Genomic DNA, 19,553 nt, shown 5'->3' with positions numbered 1-19,553 from the left:
TATCTATCTATCTATCTATCTATCTATCTATCTATCTATCTATCATCTATCTATCTAGTGTGCTTTTGAGACAGGGTTTCTCTGTGTTGCCCTCGGTGTTCTGGAATTTTTTTGTAGACCAGGCTGGCCTCGAACTCACAGAGATCTATCTGCCTCTGCTCTCTGAGTGCTAGGATTAAAGGTGTGAACCACCAATGCCTGGCAGAAATGGAAATCTTAATTTTGGTCAAGCTTTCTTTCTTTTCCTCCAAGAGTGGCCAAAGTTTTTATCTAAAGAGCTCCAATGAACAAGAGGTAAAACATGAGCGATGGGCGGGGGCGGGGGGGGGGGATAAAACTGAGAGCTGGAGGGACACACTCGACTACTAGACTACTGAAGAGTAGACAGCCTAGCACTGGTAACTAGAAAGCATGGCTCAGAGGAAGTATGAGAAAATGTTCCAGAATTAAAATAGCTGCTCTTATTTCTAGATAGTTTCCGGGGGAGAGAGGCTAGCATATCGGCAAGGATTGGGTTCATTTGTAAATGATGGGGAAAGCCTAGATAATAGAGCTTATAACAAGGTATTTCTTTCTCATATTATTAAAAAAATAAATAAGCAAAATGGAGACTTATACAGTCCAGAGGTGTTGAATCTGTACTCTGATGAGGGACTGAGGTTCCTTTGTGTGACTCATGCTTGGCACGCTGCTTCTTAGTCCGAAAGGTTACCAGGGCTCCGCTCAGCTCGCTGGTATTCAACCAGCAGCAAGGAGGAATGGGAAGGAAAGACGTTTTCTCTTTTTAAGAGGAAGCCTCACTATTTCTTCTTCCCATGGATAAAAACCTGGACTTGAGGCTGAGCTAACCATGAGGGAGAAAGGTCATATAGTCATTTACCGGAGATACTGAGCAGGAACTAGGGGTTGGAGGAAGAAGTATCCGTTCTGGGCCACACTAGCTGTGTGTGATAGATCAGCATCAGGCTTGGCACTGCCGCTTCCAAGCCTTTAGAACAGAGCACAGCACCATGTACAAAGCCAAAATTTTAAGGAAATTTAAGGTTGAAGGAAAATTAAAAAAAAAAAAAAAGAGCAAACCGAGCTGGCATGAAACACAGATTCACTCTTGAGCAAATGATGAAGGAGACTCAGCCATGGGTCCCTGTCCCCGTTCCTCTCCCTCCCTCCAGCCTCTCTGTCCCTTAGCCATGGTGACTGCTGTCCTAACTGTCCTCGTGTGGGTGGAGTGTGCAGCTGAATGGCCCCAGAGCGTCAGAGAATGAACTCTAAACAGCAGCTGCCTTGGGACCGGCCACCCTGCTAACAAAAACACACAAACCACAGAGCGTTCCCCAAGGCAGTTCGAACTTAATTTTGTGACAGATCACCTCGATTAGCCCTCAGTGGAAAAACTCCTGACAAATCCATTTCACCTGTCACTTGTAGTTTTTTGAGACTTTAGTATGGGATACCGAGAAAGCAACCTTAGATTGTGGCTTGCTGTATTTTAGGGTCAGATCAACTGCTCTGAACTTGCTCTGAACTCTTGATGGAGCAAAGCCCCAATTCATTCTGTAGTGTCCAGCTATAAAGTGCATTCTATCTTATAATGTGTGAGCTTTAGAGTAGAGTCTAACTTACCACTCCGAAGGGATGGAGCTCTGAAGGGAAGGGACACAAGGACTTGCTTTTTTTTTTTTTTTAACTTGACATGAGTTTGAACCATTAGAGAATTTGAACAGTGAAATACAAATATAATAAGATTTCGTCACACAATTATATGGGGGAAGGATGGTAGAGAACATAAGGTAGTTGTCATTGTCAATGGCGTTTTGTCTTTTATAGACGCTCTAAAGTAATCAGGAAGAAGACTTCCAAAACCTGATGTGATGTCTCCTCCTGGAGACGAGGCGCAAGGTGAGTGAAAACGGCCAAGACCTTGTTTCTAGTGGGAGCGCAGATAATGGACGGTGTGGTGCCCAGCACTGATCCTCCCGGGAACAGAAGCATGCTATGAAAACGGAGTGGGAGAACTCTGTAGGCCTCTGATTGGGAACTGCCAACTAGACAACAGTTCCCTTAGGTGGCAGTCAGAGACAATAGCCACCCTATAAACCATGTGCTACGTTCGACTCTTACTGCATGCATGAATACCTATAATATTGGCAAGGAACAGTCTGCTTTATCTATTTTTATCCTTTTAAACTGTTTTATCTTCTGGTATATTTGAATGCTTACCTGTAACATTGACAAAAAACAACTGTTTTAATTTGAGTTCTATTTGGGATGTCTTTGGGGATTGCAAAAACCCTCTGGAAAAATGGCGTTGAGCCAGTATGCTCTGAGTCCCCACTTTATTCTGGCGTTGTCACATAATAACGCTATGGACTATACAGCTCATGTAATGTCCACTTATAGTTGAGGAAATGGACTTACCAACATTAGTGAACTTGCATTTTGGATTTGTGTTTTGTGTATGGGTGTGTGGGTACACGTGTTTGTGAGCACACGCACATGCAGGTGCATTTACCAGTGTCTCCGTGGAGGCCAGAAGTCAGCCTTGGACATCTTCCCTATAGCTCTCCATCTTGTTCTTTGAGACAGAGTCTCTCACTGAACCTGGCACTCAGGTTCAATTAGGTTGACTGGTCAATGAGCTCCCAGGATCTGTTTGTCCCCATCTCTTCCTAGCACTGGGGCCATAGATGGCTTTTGGAGGGCAGTTCTGGGCATTTGAACCCAGGTTCTCATGCTTGCATAGCAAGTATTGGCCTATCTGCCTAACCCAAAGATTTCTTACCTTTCCCAGAATGACAAAACGAAATCAATAGATTTGAAGCCAAATGTTGACATGGTTAGAAAAATAGTCCTGCCCAGGTATAAGCCCAGCAGCACTAAGAGAATGAGGCAGGAGGATTGCTAATAGTTCAAGGTCAGACTGGACTACATAATGAATTCTAGGTCAGCCTGAGCTATATAGAGTGAGAATTTGTCTTAAAAAGTAAATGGACATGGGGCTGGAGGAATGGCTGGCTCAGCAGTTAAGAGCACTGGTTGCTCTTCCAGAGGATCCAGGTTTGATTTCCCAGAATCCACATGGCAGCTCACAACCATCTGTAACTCTAGTTCCAGGAGCTCTGACAACCTGTTTCTGACCTCTGTGGGCACTGCACACACATGGTGGACAACATATACACAGATAAAACACATATAAAATAATAATCTAAGATAAATAGTTGAAAACCCCCAGCTTTATAGCTCATTTTAAAATTCAAACTACCCAATGCTTATTATAAGACAAACAGACTCGTGTCTGTGAGATGCCTGGTGGGTGGAGGCACTTGCCACCAAGTCTGGTGACCCGAGACCAAGCTGCCCATGTGGTAGAAGGAGAGGACAACTCTCACAGTTGTCCTTTGATATCCGCAGTGTGCAGTGGGATGCTCGCACCACCCATAAATTAAAAAATGTAGAAATGAAAACATTTGAGAAGCAAACAAACAATGTAATGAAGAAGAGGAACTAAAGCTCAAGAGCCCACCCATCTCTCACCCCACCCGTCTAACACTGTCAGTATTTTGTCAGAAATCCTTGCCCATCTTTGCTTTCATCCAGCCTAGTGGAAACACATGCTGTAATTGCAGCGATGGGAATCGAAGGCAGGGGGATTACCATAAGAGGAAAAAGAAACCAAGAGCAGAGGAAGTGGATTCACTATGTATCTTTACTAGAATAAACAACAAACATCAAACACTTCTCACTCAGCAAACAGGGGCATCTTCAGACAGAAGCTCTGAGAAAGGAACTCAGTTTTCCAGGAACGCACAGCCCAGTGCAGTGGCGCCTCAATTATTTTTGAGGGAGTAATTGTGGACTCTTTGAGAGACAGGTGTGAGCTCTAAATCCTGTCCCAGAAGAAATAAATCTGCTTAAAATTTTCCTGTAATCCAGAAGATTTGTGGGCACCCTGATTTATATGAAGTCCTAATCTATAAAGAGGCATTTAAATCAATTAATTATTTGATATAAGCACCATCATAAGAATGTGGAGAGAGGAGCTGCAGAGGTTGCTCAGTGGTTAAGAGCACTGACTACTCTTCCAGAGGACCAGGGTTCGATTCCCAGCACCCACATGGCAGCTCACAACTGTCTGTGAATCCAGTTCCAAGGGATCCAACACCCTGACACAGACATATACGAAGGCAAAAACACCAATACGTATAAAATAAATAAATTAAAAAAAGAGAGATGCTATGGCAACCCAGAAAAGCAGGACTTCCAGGTGTGGTGCCCACCTATCATCCCAGCATCTGGGAAATTGAGGCAGAAGGCCCAGGAGTTCAAGGCCAGCCCGAGCTCGTGAGACCCTGTCTCAACAAAACAACACCATCAGAAAGAGCAGCTGTAAAATCAGGACCCAACTTCACTAGGACAGGTCGTGAAAACCAGGGAAGAGTGACACTCTGAACCTCGACGGACTCCAGAAGCTGGAGCCCTAGCCCAGTTTTGGGAAGGGGGGAGACTATCCAGCGTTTGGGGGTCTAGCATCAACAAAGCCCAGAGAACAAAAAGGACAGGGAACCATGTCACCTTGGCTTTTAAAGATTTACATTTTGGTGTATGCACCAAGGTGTATGTGAAGTCGGAGGACTTGGTGGAAGTCAGTTCTTTCCTTCTGCCGTATGAGTCCCTCCTCAGACTTGACAGCAAGCACCTTTATCTGCTGAGCCGCCTCACTGGCCCTGGCTTTGGGCTTTTGAGACAGGGACTTAGATATTCCAAACCAACCTCAAATTTGTGTAGCCAGGGATGACCTTGGTCTCCCAATCCTCTTGCCCCCATCTCCAAAAGGCTGGGGTCATAGACGTGAATCACCATGCCTGGCTCTGACAGCCTCTGCCTGAGACTGTGAGGCTGTAACCCAGTGGTAGAACACTTATCTAGCGTGCACAAGGCCCTGGCTTCAATCTCCAGCACTATAGAAGATAAAAATAATGAAAGTTAAAATAAGAGAAATTCCCCTGACTCAGCCTGGGATTACTGGCTAAATAACTTGCTCCGTAAAAGTCACATCATCCAGATCACATGGGACCAGACGGAAGGCTGCTGCCTTACAAGGGAAACCGAGGTAAGTCCAGAAACTACCTGTAAGAGGACTTACATTTCAGACAATATGTTTTCTGTGGGCTGCAGGCAATCAGGTTGGAGTCAGCCCTTTCGGGTGCATGGCTCCCTCCCAGGTCTGCTCTTTTTCTCCTTCTGTATCCCGTAGCTCCAGTGAGTCCTTTGCAGCCAGCAGGAAAGAGGGTGGAGTGGGCCAGGCCCTCAGCATCTCAGCCTGAGCTGTGGTCCTTGTGTAATTTTTTTTGTAATTGGCTCTGCAAAGCAAGGTTTGCATAGAATGGCCCACCTGGTTCGTTTTCGTTTGGCTGTGTTTAACCTTACATACCTAACTAAAATCCTAATATTGGTCTAACCCTCTGCTTGGTGACTTCATAAAGTTGCAAGTACACTTCACTGGATAAATTAAAATATTATTATTAATTTAAATTTTCTTAGGTACTATAAAGGCTTCAAAGAGTAAGCTTGCATATATTGTACATATTCATATATGTATATATTATATATCCTCCCACTTTTTGCTGGGTTTGCCTGGGCTGACCTTTAACTCCTGATCCTCTTGCTTCAGCCTCCTGAGCACTAGGATTACAGATGTGTGCTACCACACCTGGCACTACATAACCATAATCCTATGCAAGACTTCTTGTCTATATATTTGAATAGTGAACTTTAAAAAAAAAACAAAATTTACGATTTAGGTAAATGTTATTGATTCCCCCTTGGCAAGTCTTCTCTTTTTCAATTCATTATGAAATAAAAAGAACAGGTCTCCTTGCTATTAATATGAACAAATAAAACTCCATGTGGTTTTTCTTTAGGAAAAGAAATTATCAACCATAAGGGTGAGCATGCATTGAGAGGCACAGCCAGTGACAGAGGACTGTGGATAAGTGCCAGGAACACATTTATCTTCGAAACCCAAGCAAATTTTGTATCCTATAAAATGTCTGAGCATTCAGGGTAGAGAGATGGCTCAGTGGGGAATGAATTGGATCCCCAGAAGCCATGTAAAAAGCCAGGAACAGCGGTGTTCACCTGTAATCCCAGAGCTGGAGAGCGGAGGCAGGAGGATCCCTGGGGCTCACTGGCCAGACACTCACAGCAATCTGAGCTTCTGGGTCAGTGAGAGAGCCTGCTTCAAAAGATAAGGTGGGAAGCAACTAAAGAAGACACCTGATGTCAACTTTTGGTCTCCACAGGCACATACATACACATGTACACACATCCACGCACACATGTATAAATGTACACACACCCCAAATACCAAAGCACCCAAAGTACATGATAATCTAAATTTTTTTCTTAAAATTGAGTAAATTGTCTAGGAGGAGATGATTTATCCTCAGGCTTCAAATCTAGCACACTAGGGTAGGAAGAGGTGGCGCTTTGTGAAATGCACAGATTCAGAAGGGCATTACTGCATGGCCTCTCTTAGATGTCAAAGTCCCAGAGAGGACAATGGGGGTTCCTAGAGCCTGGGGATGGATGGTACAGAAGGGAGGATGGGGAGACACTGGCCCAAGTGTGCAGGTTTCTGACAGGAAGATCAGATGGCTTATTTGTTGTATTTTTTTGACAATTTTTAAATTTTTTTAAAGAAAGATCGGTTGAACAGAAAATTGGCCATAGTAAATAATATATTGTTCATGCCAAAATTGTTAAAGATTAATTTCAAACGTTCCTACCATACATGATAATAAATAAATGAGATGATGAACATGGTAACTAGATTGATTTAATCAATACATGTTGTATGAAAATATAACATCACACTGAATCTAAAAGCATTTGCAACTATAATACACTTGTAATTGGTCAATTAAAGTTTTTAAGAGGGTAAGAGAGTAGATAATGAGGTGAATATAATAAAAATATTATAGACATGTATGAAATTGTCAAAGAATAAATAAAAATATTTTAAAAGTAAATAAAAAGGAAAAAATTAAAAGTTTAAGCTCTATGGTAGCAGGGACCTCTAACTAAGAGGCTAAGGAAGGAGCATCGTGAGTTCATGGCCACTACTGCTCACAGCCAGACCTAGTTTCAATACCCAAACCCAAAACCCAGCATCTGATAGGTACAGCAGGTGCAGAAAGACCAGCAAGGCTTACAGAAGTGGTTCTCAGCCTTCCTTTGTTTAATATGGTTCCTCATGTTGTGGTGACCCCCAGCCATAGAAATGTCTCCTGGTTACTTTTGCTACTGTGATGAATGGTATGTGTACATCTGATGTGTGACCCCTGTGGCAGGGTTCTTCGACCCCCTAAATGGGAATGGACTCACAGGTTGAGTTCACGTTGGGCACCAGTGGAGAAATGCTGACTTACAGTATTGTGATGCTTCCCTCAGGAAGGCAATAACGCTGTGGCGTGAGAACACAACAGAAGACAGCCTGGCTAATTATGCCTTGGAGAATCAGGCAGGCGTCCCTGGGAAAGAAAGGGGTGTGTGAGTTGAGACTACAAAGATAAGAAGCATCCTTCTGGAGCTGGGCAGTGGGGACACACACCTTAATGCCAGCATTCACCAGGCAGAGCTCTGAGAATTCAAGGACAGCCTGGTCTACAGAGTGAGCTCCAGGACAGTCAAGGCTACACATAGAAACCCTGTCTTGAAAAAAAACAACAGCAACAAAGTATTTTCCTTTGTAAGAAATTATCTTTAGGCTAGAGAGAGGAGATGGCAGCACAGAGCACTTGCTGTGGTTGCAGAGGGCCCAGGTTCAGTTCTCAGCACTTACAAGGTAGCTCCCAACCCTTTGTAATTCCAGCTCCAGGTACTGTGTACCCTCTTCTGGCCTCCACAGGTAACGCTATGCACATAGTGCACACACGTGTGTGGGGAAATCAACTCATACACATAGAATAAAAATAATAAAATTTCAAAATTTATTTTGAATATACGTTGGAGAGGAAGAAGATGTGACATGAATGTGCGTGGTGACATGATTATTCACACACCTGTATCACATGTGCGTGGTGACATGCGTGGGCTGTGATTATTCACACACCTGTATCACATGTGCGTGGTGACATGCGTGGGCTATGATTATTCACACACCTGTATCACATGTGCGTGGTGACATGCGTGGGCTGTGATTGTTCACACACCTGTATCACATGTGCGTGGTGACATGCGTGGGCTGTGATTGTTCACACACTTGTATCACATATGCCAGCTACTATAAAGTTTAGTTTGAGTTTCTGTGAACCAGAGACGTGAAGACATTCAGCTAGTTCCATTACTAATGGCCAGAAGCAGTAAAATTGTGCCAGCTAACGTATGGCTGGCAGCAGTGACATGTGAAACTACCCAGCAGTCTTTCCAACTAGACTCCAACTAGAAGAGGGAGTGGCCCTAGAGGGCATAGCAAGCTAATATAGGTCATAGGAACTGATGTCATCATAGGAGCTGATGGGCTGGTAGAAGTGTCAGCAGGGCTCCAGAGACAGCTGGATCACAGTACATGAGGGTAAACAAGGATCCCCCACCACTCTGCCATTGGTACAGCTGTCACTCAGCTCTGGCCTCCCACTGCCTGGCCCACAGCAAAAGCCCCTAAGGGAATCAGACTCGGTCTTAAAAGCCTTTTGGTGTCTACCTGTTTCTTTTCAAGCCTATATCTAGTATAACCCCCAAATCATTACTAAACTCTCTCAGTCATCTGTCTCCTCCATCCCCCAGCCTCCTTCAAGGGATGTTTTGGTACCTCTGATAGGTTGGTACCCAGGCAGCCCCAAGTCAGCCCTGATCTCTTGTGTAGGCCAGTGGATGCCGAGTGCCTGCATGCTGGTGGCTTCCTTTGTAGGGTCACCTGGACTGACATAGAACCTCCCTATTCTTGCTCTTGCGGTAGTAACAGTACTTGAGCAAGGCTCGTTTCTGAGCTAGGTGCTTTGGACCACAGAAGTATAATGTGTGGTCTTTACCCTTGAAGGTATTTGTGTTAACTCCTCAGAAGAATTCAGCCTTCACTGTCTCCTTCATCTCTCTCTGTTGAGTTCAGCCTGGGGCTCGACCTTCCAGCTCTGCTATAGGCACAATCGCAAAGCACAGTGATCCCGGCTGCTGGAGACTTACACCAAAGCCTGAGTCAACCTGGCCTTAGAGAGCTTAAATAGTTTCCCCAAGGTCAGTCAGCTTTTATATCACGCACCTCTGATTCAGAGAAATGATGGAGGACCTGGGATTTTAATCCAGATCTTCTATACTTGAAACCTCAGCTTCCCCTCCTTCACGGAGACTGAAGCAAGGACATTAGATCCTGTAACTGATATATTTGTAGAAGAAATTGGCACTCTGAAATATTTTTTTTTTCTATCAAAACAGGACCTTAGGGTTTGGTGAAGTCATGTGAACCTTTTTTTTTTTTTTAAATTTGGATTTATCTCTCTGAGATGAGTTCATTCATTCACTACCAATTTACTCACAGTCTGCACTAGATCCTGACTGAGACGGCGCAGAATGCAGAGTAAACCACGTGTTGAAGCCTCCTGAGGTAGAGCTGGGGGCCAGGGTGATCAGCGAGAAACTGGTACTTAACATCCACCTTTGATAGTAAAGGCCATAGGGGACAATTAGTAATCATTAGAGCTACTTCAAAACAAGTGACTTTTTTTTTCTTTTTCTGGACCTTGGGTAGGAAATCAAGTGACTTTTAAGCAGAAACCATAGGTCTTTTTTAAAATCTTTATTACGGAATAGTTTGGGAACACTCTAACGTCATCGAGACAGAGGAAACAGGTGAAGTGGGGTTTGAACTCCTCATCTTTCTTCATCCTTTGTGCTCCTGAATTAGCAAAGAACAAGCTCCTCTATGTTCCTACAAGTCCAAATACTTTTTTTTTTTTTTTTTTTTTTGATATTTCAAGACAGAATTTCTCTGTGCTACACTGACTGTTGAACTCTCTTTGCAGACCAGGCTGCCCTCATACCCATAGAGATCTGTCTGTCTGCCTCTGCCTCCGGAGTGCCGGGATTAAAGGCAGCCACTACCACTGCTCAGCTAAATCCAAATACTCTTTACCACTGCAATGCTTTTCCAAATGTGTCGCACCTGTGTGTTTTATTTACTTTTTCTTTTTTTTTTTTTTTTTTTTTAATTCAGAGGCTCAGGGAAAGGTTGCAGAGGTCCGTGCTGTCTGCTGCCCCCCACAGGGCAGATCTTAGAGGTCTGCCCATCACTAAGAGCGTGTTTATGAGTAGGTCTGTCCATCGCTAAGAGCGTGTTTATGAGTAGGAATCACCCCACACTTAATAGGTTTAGAAGAAGCAGGTGTGGTCGCCCATACCTGCAATCCCAGGACAGGTTGGTGTGGAAAGGAAGGGCAAGAGTCAAGGTTACCCAGAGAGTTCGAGGCTAGCCTGATCTCCAGGAGACCATGCCTGAAAAAATAGGATGACCAAATTCACAAGATCTTAGCAAGTAGGAATCTTTTTCATGTGAATGTCACATCCAAGTTAACAGATAATCCCATCTCTACATAGCAGGCTGGGGAAACCCTAAGCCAGGCAGGAAGGATTGAAGGATAAAGGGCTAGCTTTCAAATGGCAGAGCAATTTGGTTTTGTGTGTTTAGTTTACCATGCAATTTTTGGCTCATTCACTGCTTAGAATACACTTTCTTTTGGAGACCAGGAGTGGCCCAGAAGCATGGATCCCCAAGCAGATGACCAGTAGATGCTAGGGGATCAGAGACAAATTATCTGTTAAGAAGAAGGATGTGAGCAAGCTCTGTGAGGTTTCTAGAGTGCATCCCAAAGAGGCTGAAGGAAAATAAAGACTGAAATAAAACCCTGGAAGTTTCTGCATAGACTCAAGAGCTGAGTTATTGCACGTCACCCTGCTTTGTGACTCTAGCTCTGGAATCTTTGAGGCCAGACAGAATATTAAATTGTTTGTTCTACTGTTCTAATCTATCCAATTCTTTTTCCTTTAGTTTCCACACCCATGATTGTTGATTACCAGATTTTTAGACACTGGGTCACTGAATTAATTATTAGCAATTAATTAAATCGGAGAGATTGAGTGATAAATACTGTTGACAGTGGTCGGGCAGATTCATTGTCAATACACTTTTATTGAGCTGCTAGTCTGTGTGAGAGCTTAGAATGGGTGCTGTGGGAAGTAGGAGGAGCAAAAACAGCCTCTTTATTCAAGAAGTTTATGAGAAACTTAGAAAATGAAATCATTACATCAGACAATGGCAGAAAATCATGCCCTTCATTACAGTTGAGTCCTACACTGCTTCAAAAAAAGGAAGGATTGGATTCCCTTGACTGTAGGAGAAAGTTCGAGTTCTGAATGTGGCTTTGGGGAGACAATACAGACATTAGAACTGGAGAAGGGTGAAGAGAGATGAGTAATAGGGAAAGGGGGAGAGAACGTCAGAATGCGGGCGGTGAGCAGACGGAGGAGGCCACGGGTCTCGTCCTCACTAGAACTGAGATTCTAGGTCAGGGCTGTCTCAGTGACTATTCTATTGCTGTGACGAGACACCATGACCGAGGCAGCTTATGAAGGAAGCCCTTAATTTGAGGCTCATGGTTCCGGAGGATAGGTGAGTCCATGACCGTCACGGCAGGGAACGGGGCAGCAGGCAGGCAAGTGTGGTGATTAGGTAGTAACTGAGAGCTTGCTTGTTGAGACTACAGCCTTGAGGAAGAGGGAGAGCCAACTGGAATGGTGTGGGCTTTGGAAAACTCAAAGTCCACTCACTCAAACAGGGCCATGTCTCCTAAACCTTCCCAAATAGTTCCAACAGCTGGGGACCAAACATTCAAACATGAGCCTACGGGGGACATTCTCCTTCAAACCACCACAGGGGCATTGTGTGGGACCTTGAAGTTTTTGTTTTATGGGAAAGAAGAGACAATAGTGAAGGCATAAGTCACGAACAAAGCCACACCAGTTTGGAGTTATGATTAATAGGGTGTTATTTATTTAAAGGGGAAAACTTACAGATCACCGTCTCAGACAACAGCCATCTGCACAACCAGGAAGGGAGTCTAGTCTCCAGCGGAGCAGGAAGTGTAGAGAGCGAGCAGAGGAAATAGCCGCTTTTTTAAACGGAGAGAGGCCACGCCCCAATGGGCTGGTATCACAGCAGCTATTGGTTGGAGGGGCGGAAGGACCTCCCGCAACACCTCCCCCTTTTGTTTAAGTAAGAGAGTTCTAAACCTACTATGAAATTATATACAATAAGTACAAATATCCTATTTTAACTAGTTTAGGTCTTGTATAATAAATAACTTGGCCAAGTCGTGAGAAAAAAGTAACTACATTTATATAGTCTTTAACCCCATCAAAGATCTGAGAAGGGAAATAATGTTACCTGGGTAATTAGGAAGTTCAGTAAAACAACTTCCAAAACATGTAACAAATCACAGAGACAACTAGCTACCTGGGCAATCACCCAAAGTCATGTTTGCAGCGTTGAAGCAACCAACTTTGGCTAAGGCCTAACATAACTGACATACCATTTTTAAAGGCAAGCAACTTTTTAAAACTATCTTACCCTGTCTTGGCAGGATATGACAGTCCTGTTTTATTTATTGATGCACGCTCTGTATCTCTGTCAGTTGTTGAGGTATGGGCATTTCTTTGCCCCAAGGCCAGTTCACAGAGAGTCTGGATTATGTACATTGTGTTTTCTTTAAAGTTTCTCTTCCTACTTTTACCTGAGTGCTAAAAACAAAACAAAACAAAACAAAACAGCAACAACTAAAACCAAACCAAAACAAGAAGAGCAAGAAAAGAACTGAGAGCTGCTTAGCATAGCCAGCTTGGTACAGTGCCAGTGAGAGGCAGAAGAGTGTACGGGCTGGGAAGGGAGTCGGTGGCAATATCATAGACCACCATGCCACTGAGCAATGCTTGAGATGGCCTGCCAAAGGAGGCTTACCTCAGGGTTTTAGAGTCCCAGGGGCCATTAGCATCTCCTCATGCTACCTCATGCTACAGATGTGGGCAGAAGGACCAGGAAAGGCACCTGGCCTCTCCCTGTGCCTCCTGACTCTGAGGCACATTGACTGACTGTGACTCTGGGAGTCAGAAGCCAAGGTGCTACTTCAATCTAGGGCTCTCCCCATCCTTGCCATTGGAGTGGGGCACCCATACAACCTCTGTCATTCTACTTTGTGAGATAAGGTCTCCCTGTGTAGCCCTGGCTCACCAGGAACTTACTGTGTAGATCAGGCTGGCCTCAAACTTGCAGCAACCTCTGCCTGTTGAGAGTTGGGATTACCAGTGTGCAGCCCACGCCTGTCCCTTTGCGAACATTTCCGCCTGGTTTTATGGAAGGAGCCTGATGAAAATGCTCAGAGCTCCAGTTATCCAAAAGAAAATGGAAGACTTCTCAAAAGCAGAATACAGGAAGCATGAAAGGCAGGAAGTGACGTGGGCAGCCCTGATGGATTACGTGCTTTCAGACAAAGGGATCTCCTCCAGTGACGTTAAGAACAGGATCAATGAGTACAATCTATGGAGGGAGTGATTTCCCTGAAGCCTGTGTGCGCAGCCCTAAGAACACATTCCAAGTGAGGGCGTTCTGAAATTCTCAGCACTCTTTGAAAAGTTATGAAGAATAGGATTTCTACCCAGTTATCTGAGAGACAGGAAATGTGTAATCCAGTGTGGGGAGGAGGGCAGAGCACTTTACCTTTAGAATCAGGGTCTCGCAGTGTTGCCCAGGCTGGCCTTGAATTCCTGGGCTTAGGTAATCCAACAGACGTGTGCCACTGTGCCTAGCTATCTTACTGTTTTATTAATTTATCTGTATTCCAAATAAGGAACCTTTCTAATGCTTCTAATGCTTCAGTTCCTCATGTTGCAGTGACCCCCCAACCATAAAATTATTTTCGTTGCTACTTCATAACTGTAATTTTGCTAGTTATGAATCATGATGTTGTAATGTTAGAATATCTGTGTTTTCTTTTTTCTTTTTTTGCTTTTTGAGACAGAGTTTCTCTGTGTAGCCCTGACTGTCCTGGAACTCGCTCTGTAGACCAGGCTGGCCTTGAGCTCACAGAGATCTGCCTGTCTCTGCCTCCCAAGTGCTGGGATTAAAGGTGTGTGCCACCACTGCTTGGCCAATATCTGTGTTTTCTGATGCTCTTAGGCGACCCCTGTGGAAGGATTATTAGACTCCCACAGAGGTCTCTCTCGACCCACAGGTGGAGAACCACAGGCCTAAGCTAATAAATAGGACATTTTTTTCATATTTAAGTTTGTGCTGCTGGGTTCTAACAATGAGTTACAGGATGGATCCTTGACTAGTGAGGAGAGATAACAGTTAAAAACTGCCAAGGCTGGGTTAGGGTAGAGTTGGTGGCATTAAATCCTGTGTTTGATGCCCAGCACTACATAAAAAGAGAGGTGGTAGATTATGCCTGTAATCCCAAACTTTAGAAATCTGGAGGCAGAAGGATTGGGGGTTCAGGTTGTCCTCAACTGCAAGGGAGAGCTTGGGCTACTGGGGACCTTATTTCAAAAAGCAAAACACACGAAAATCTGCAAGATACACATCCTAGAGGCCATGAGGCATAACTGCCCTCGGAAGGTGAATGGGACTTGCGTCGGCAGAGGCTAGGGGTTTCAGGACTGAGATCCTCAGCGTGGCCTGCACGGGGCTCGTAGCTGATGATCTTGAAGGAGGAGGTCGTAGTGTTAGTGACTAGAGAGTATCACTGACCCCTCGGGGTACACTGACGACTTTGTCTATGATTTCCATCTTCCGGAGTCTGCTCACTGGGCAGCAGCGGGAAAATACGATCATACCGAAGACCGGATTTTACTCTCTTCTTCCTAGTAGTCCTAAAAGGGCCAGAGGCAGATCTGAATTGGATGTCATTTTATCTGAATGATGACAAACATTCTCCGGGGAGAGGCGGCAGTAACCTGGTTTTCCCTCTCACCCAAAATAGGCCTTGGTGACCGATGATCTATTTTATGAGGTGCACTGGCTCAGCCACCTCACTTGGGACCTGTGAGCCCTGCAGCTTCTCTGCTTCAGCAGATGGCGTGTTCCCCAGGACTGTGCCTTTCTCCTGATTGATCCCCACCCTCTGGAGGGAACTTTGACTGGAGGCCAGGGCTCTCCCTGTGCTATCTCCAGGGGACCTCAGCTGCCCTCTTTACCCACAGGCAGCCTTACCAGCTTGCAGCGAATGCCATTTTCTCTTCTGTCTACGTTGATATTTGTAGTGTAGGCCTTTAGTTCCAGCACTCAGGGGTGGGGCAGAGTCAGTAGCTGGACTTGGGTAAGTTCAAGGCCAGCCTGGTCTCCTGCTGAGGTCCAGGACAGCCAGGGCTACACAGAGAAACCTTGTCTTGAAAAAAAAAAAAGTCATGATGACACATTCAAGTCTAGCAATAAGTAACAAGAAGCAGAGGAACCCTGGAAGTAGAATGTCCGATAAGTTATGGTATCAACTACGAGGCTTAGACATGTCCTTTAACTCAGCCACTTCAAGGCAGGCATTGGCTATGGGAGAGAGCAGGCGCCATGCTTTTCTTGCTGCCTGCTTTGGACACACATCAGTTCAACCAAAGCACTCAATTCCATCTAAACAAAATATTAACGCATCGATGGAGGACTGGAGGATCAGTGATATTCCACCTCCTGATGTAAAGAATGTTCCACGTGTTTTGGAGTTAAAGAGTTGTCCGCTCCTTTCACTTGGCCCCGGCTCTCGCTGATTCCGGACACTCCCGGGCTGTGGGCAATGGCGGCATCATAAATGGTTTGAACATGGGTGTTGTTTAGGAGTCCTGCCGCCTCTGGTCTCTTCAAGTCTGCTGCTGGACACAGGCTTTCTGTTAGGGGAACTTTCCTCTGCTGGATAGAATAAAATTGTTTCGTTTTTCTTACCAATTATCCACTAATTTCTCTACCCCTCCCTCCCTTTTTTTATTGGGAAACAAACCCAGGATCTACACTTGACTACTGAGTGACTCCCGACTTCTGATATTTTATTTGAATCGAGTTGGTGGTAAATGCTGTGTTTCTTTCTCATGGTCTACTGGGTAAGAATTCAGATCATTTTTCCAGACCTTAGTTAGGGAGTGTGATGCCGGAGCTGGGCATGGAGAATGGGCACTCGCCTGATTCTTCAGTTTCTTACAGCCCAAGGAGGCAGCCAGCGTTCACGCTCCGGACTCTGCAGCAGGGCCAACTTAAAAAATTTTTTTTTAATAACACCCATAGTTAAGATCAAATCGGAAGCTGGCTCGAAGACACAGGCGTTTTCAAGATGAGGGTGCTATTTTGCCTTCATGGTGGCAGGATCCTATTTGAATTAATATTTTACTTAGTCTCACATCGTAGCCCAAGCTGGCCTGGAACTCACTATAGCTGACTTTGAACTCCTGATGCTCCTGCCTCCACTTTCCAGAGGCTAGAATTGTAAGCATGGCCTACCACACCCGGCTTGAATTCCTTTAATTGATTCCCTTTGCAGCTTGAAATCATTGTATAATTGGTGATAATTCATTTTTTGGAAGTAGGCATAACAAAATCTACATCTTTATGCTAGGTAGTGGAGGCATATGCCCTTAGTCCCAGTACTTGGGAGGCAGAGGCAGGCAGATCTCTGTGAGTTCGAGGCCAGCCTGGTCTGCAGAGTGAGTTCCAGGACAGCCAGGGCTACAAAGAGAAACCCTGTCATAAAAAACCAAAACTAAAACAAAAAAGGGCTACATTCTCTTTGAGATACCCTCATTTAAAAACTTTTATTTAATTTTTAAAATTTTCATATGTATGAGTGTTTTGTCTGCATGTATGACTGTGTAACATGTTTGTACCTGATGCCCACAGAAACCAGAAAAAGGTGTCATATCTCCCGGAATTGGAGTTACAGATGTTTGTGAGCCACCGTGTGGGAGCTGGGAATTGAACCCCAGTCCTCTGAGAGAGCAGTCAGCACAAACCCATCTCTCTAGCTCTCGCGATACCATTCTTTTAAACACTGTGCACCTACATATGTGTCTGCTCTCCTTATATGACTTCCAGGGGTCACACTACACACCTTTTGTTTTATTATGTTGACTACTGAATTATGTGGGCAGATTTATAGATATATTATAGAGCAAATTATATCTGTTACAGTATTATATTTTTATTTATGGTATTTTATTTAGAATATGCGAGAATTTATATATTTTTAGAGTAAATTTAATATCAGAACCCTAAAATGTGCTTTAATGATTTATATATTATTTGCAATAGATTAAATAACACAGTTATTGTTATTTCTAAAATTTTCCTGAGGTATAGTTTGGGCTCATATCTTATCTGAGAGAATAGGTAACTGACTGTCCCTCCCCTCCCCTCTTCTCAGGGTCTTCTGTTGCCTGAGCTGACCTTGAACTCAAAAATCCCGTGTCTCAGCCTCCGGAGAGTTGAGATTGCGGGCACCTGATCTTAAACGTGGCTTGACCCTCTTTTTCAATCCCTCCCACAGACAGTTGTTGGGCTTGACTTTTCTTCAGCTTTTAAAAAAACCAGTTCATGAATGTTCAGCAAACAGCCCATTTCGCTCAGCTCTTAGCAATGTGTTAGCAGTGTCAGGTGTAGTGGTGTGCTCTCATGAGCAAAAATCAGTAGCTACAGAGTCCACAAAGGAATCAATGCTTTTTGTTAAGTTTATTTGTTGTGCAGTGCTAAGGTTATATATTTATTGTATAGTACTAGGGTTATATATATTATTGTGCAGTGCTAGGGTTATATATATATTTATTGTGCAGTGCTAGGGTTTTATATATATTAATGGTAGCTTGGGTAGTCCCTGTATTCCTGTGCTTCAAAGTGCTGTGACATGGAGCACTTAAACACATAGAAGACTAGAGAGCTAGCCACCATGCTTGGCTGGCGCTACTCCCTGTGCAGTTAGGGCAAGCATTCAAGGCTCCTAGGTGTGTCTCAGTCTGTGTGAAATGAGTGGGTACACACTGTGCCCACCGGTGATCAAGTGCAGTGTCCCTGACTCCACTTTGAAAACCTGCGATGCACACACAGGGCGGTTATTGTCATCAAGCGATGTTGCTTTTAGATGATATAGGAAAGAAAACCCTAATCACAGCGCTCTCCACAATTTTTCAGGCAGTTGTCGGACATCACAAAGGTTACATAGATTTTCCCTTCCGAGCATGTTGGCAGGCTGTGTCCCGATGAGTTACTTTAGTTTCAGGGGAAGTATTTCCTTGGCACCCTTCCCCCAACACCAAAATTCTCATTCTATTAAATTAGAAATATGCACCAAAGGCCCCTTCAATAAAGGACACTGAAATGGAAATTAACTGAGGTCTGCTTTCAATTAATTTCAATTCCCTGAAGTGCCCAAATTTCCATTTTTGTCCCAGCAGTAATTGGAAAGTAATAAGCAAGCCTGGGTTTTTGAAACCTTCCATGTATGTGGGGGAGAAGGGTGTGCATTCTAGGTCACTCTGGGGGAGGGCCAGGAGAGCCTCTGGTCTCCAGCCCCCTGTTAGTTTTATTATGCAGTTTTTCAGTTAATTTCAGTTAATTAGTTCGCACGTTTCTGTTGCTCTGTATTTACAATCTCAGAACCTTTGCTTTGGAACAGCAGAAACAGATTGAAAAGAAAATCCTTTCCCGAAGTTACCATGTCTGAATCAAACAAACACAGAGATGGGGGTCGGAGATATGGGGTGGGCACCCAGAACCCCACAGCTTTTGCTTAGCCCGCACAAAACTCAGGAAAGTCTGGCGGATCTGGAGCTCAGCTGGCAGAGAGTGCCATACTTGCAGAAAAGACCTGACTTCGGTGTTCCGCACTACGTAAGCCGGACATGGTGGAGCACGTCCATAATTCCAGCATTTAAGAGCTAGAGGCGGGGGGATCAGAAGTTCAAGGGCACTCCAGCTACACGCGAGTTTGAGGTCATCCTAGAGAAATAGGTCAGTTATTAGGGATGCTTGTTGCACAGCCACAAGGGCCCGAGTTCAGAGCCTAGCACTCATGTAATAGCTGGATGCAGTCTCCCAAGCCTGTAACCCAGTATTGTGTGGGGTGGAGGCAGATCTCTGGGGCTTGGTGGCTGCCAGCCTAGTGTGAAAATGGGAGCTCCAGGTTCAAGGACAGTGACAGAGGAGGAGAACGACGATGACATCTAATGATTTCCTTCTGATTCTGTTTTGACATTCACACGCTCATACATAGACACATGCATCCATACACAGACATGTATGTAATACACAGACACACAGAGACACAGACATACAGAGAGAGACACAGATAGGAACAGTTAGGGACAGAGAGACTCGGACAGAGACCAAGCCTGGAGATTTAAAAGATTGCAAGGTGGAAATCATTGCTTTATATAGAGACCAGCATGGTCAAGGGACCAACAGATGCTTCCTTTCTAAAGCCTGAGGTCTGGGAAGACCTAGATGTGTGTTTTAAAGGCTAGCACTAAAATTGTGGAGATGC

The sequence above is a fragment of the Alexandromys fortis genome, unplaced genomic scaffold, assembly GCF_014885135.2.
Source record: "Alexandromys fortis isolate MF-2015 unplaced genomic scaffold, M_Fortis_MF-2015_v1.1 scaffold_136, whole genome shotgun sequence".
Classification (NCBI taxonomy): Eukaryota; Metazoa; Chordata; class Mammalia; order Rodentia; family Cricetidae; genus Alexandromys; species Alexandromys fortis.
Note: the sequence above shows the minus strand (reverse complement) of the source record.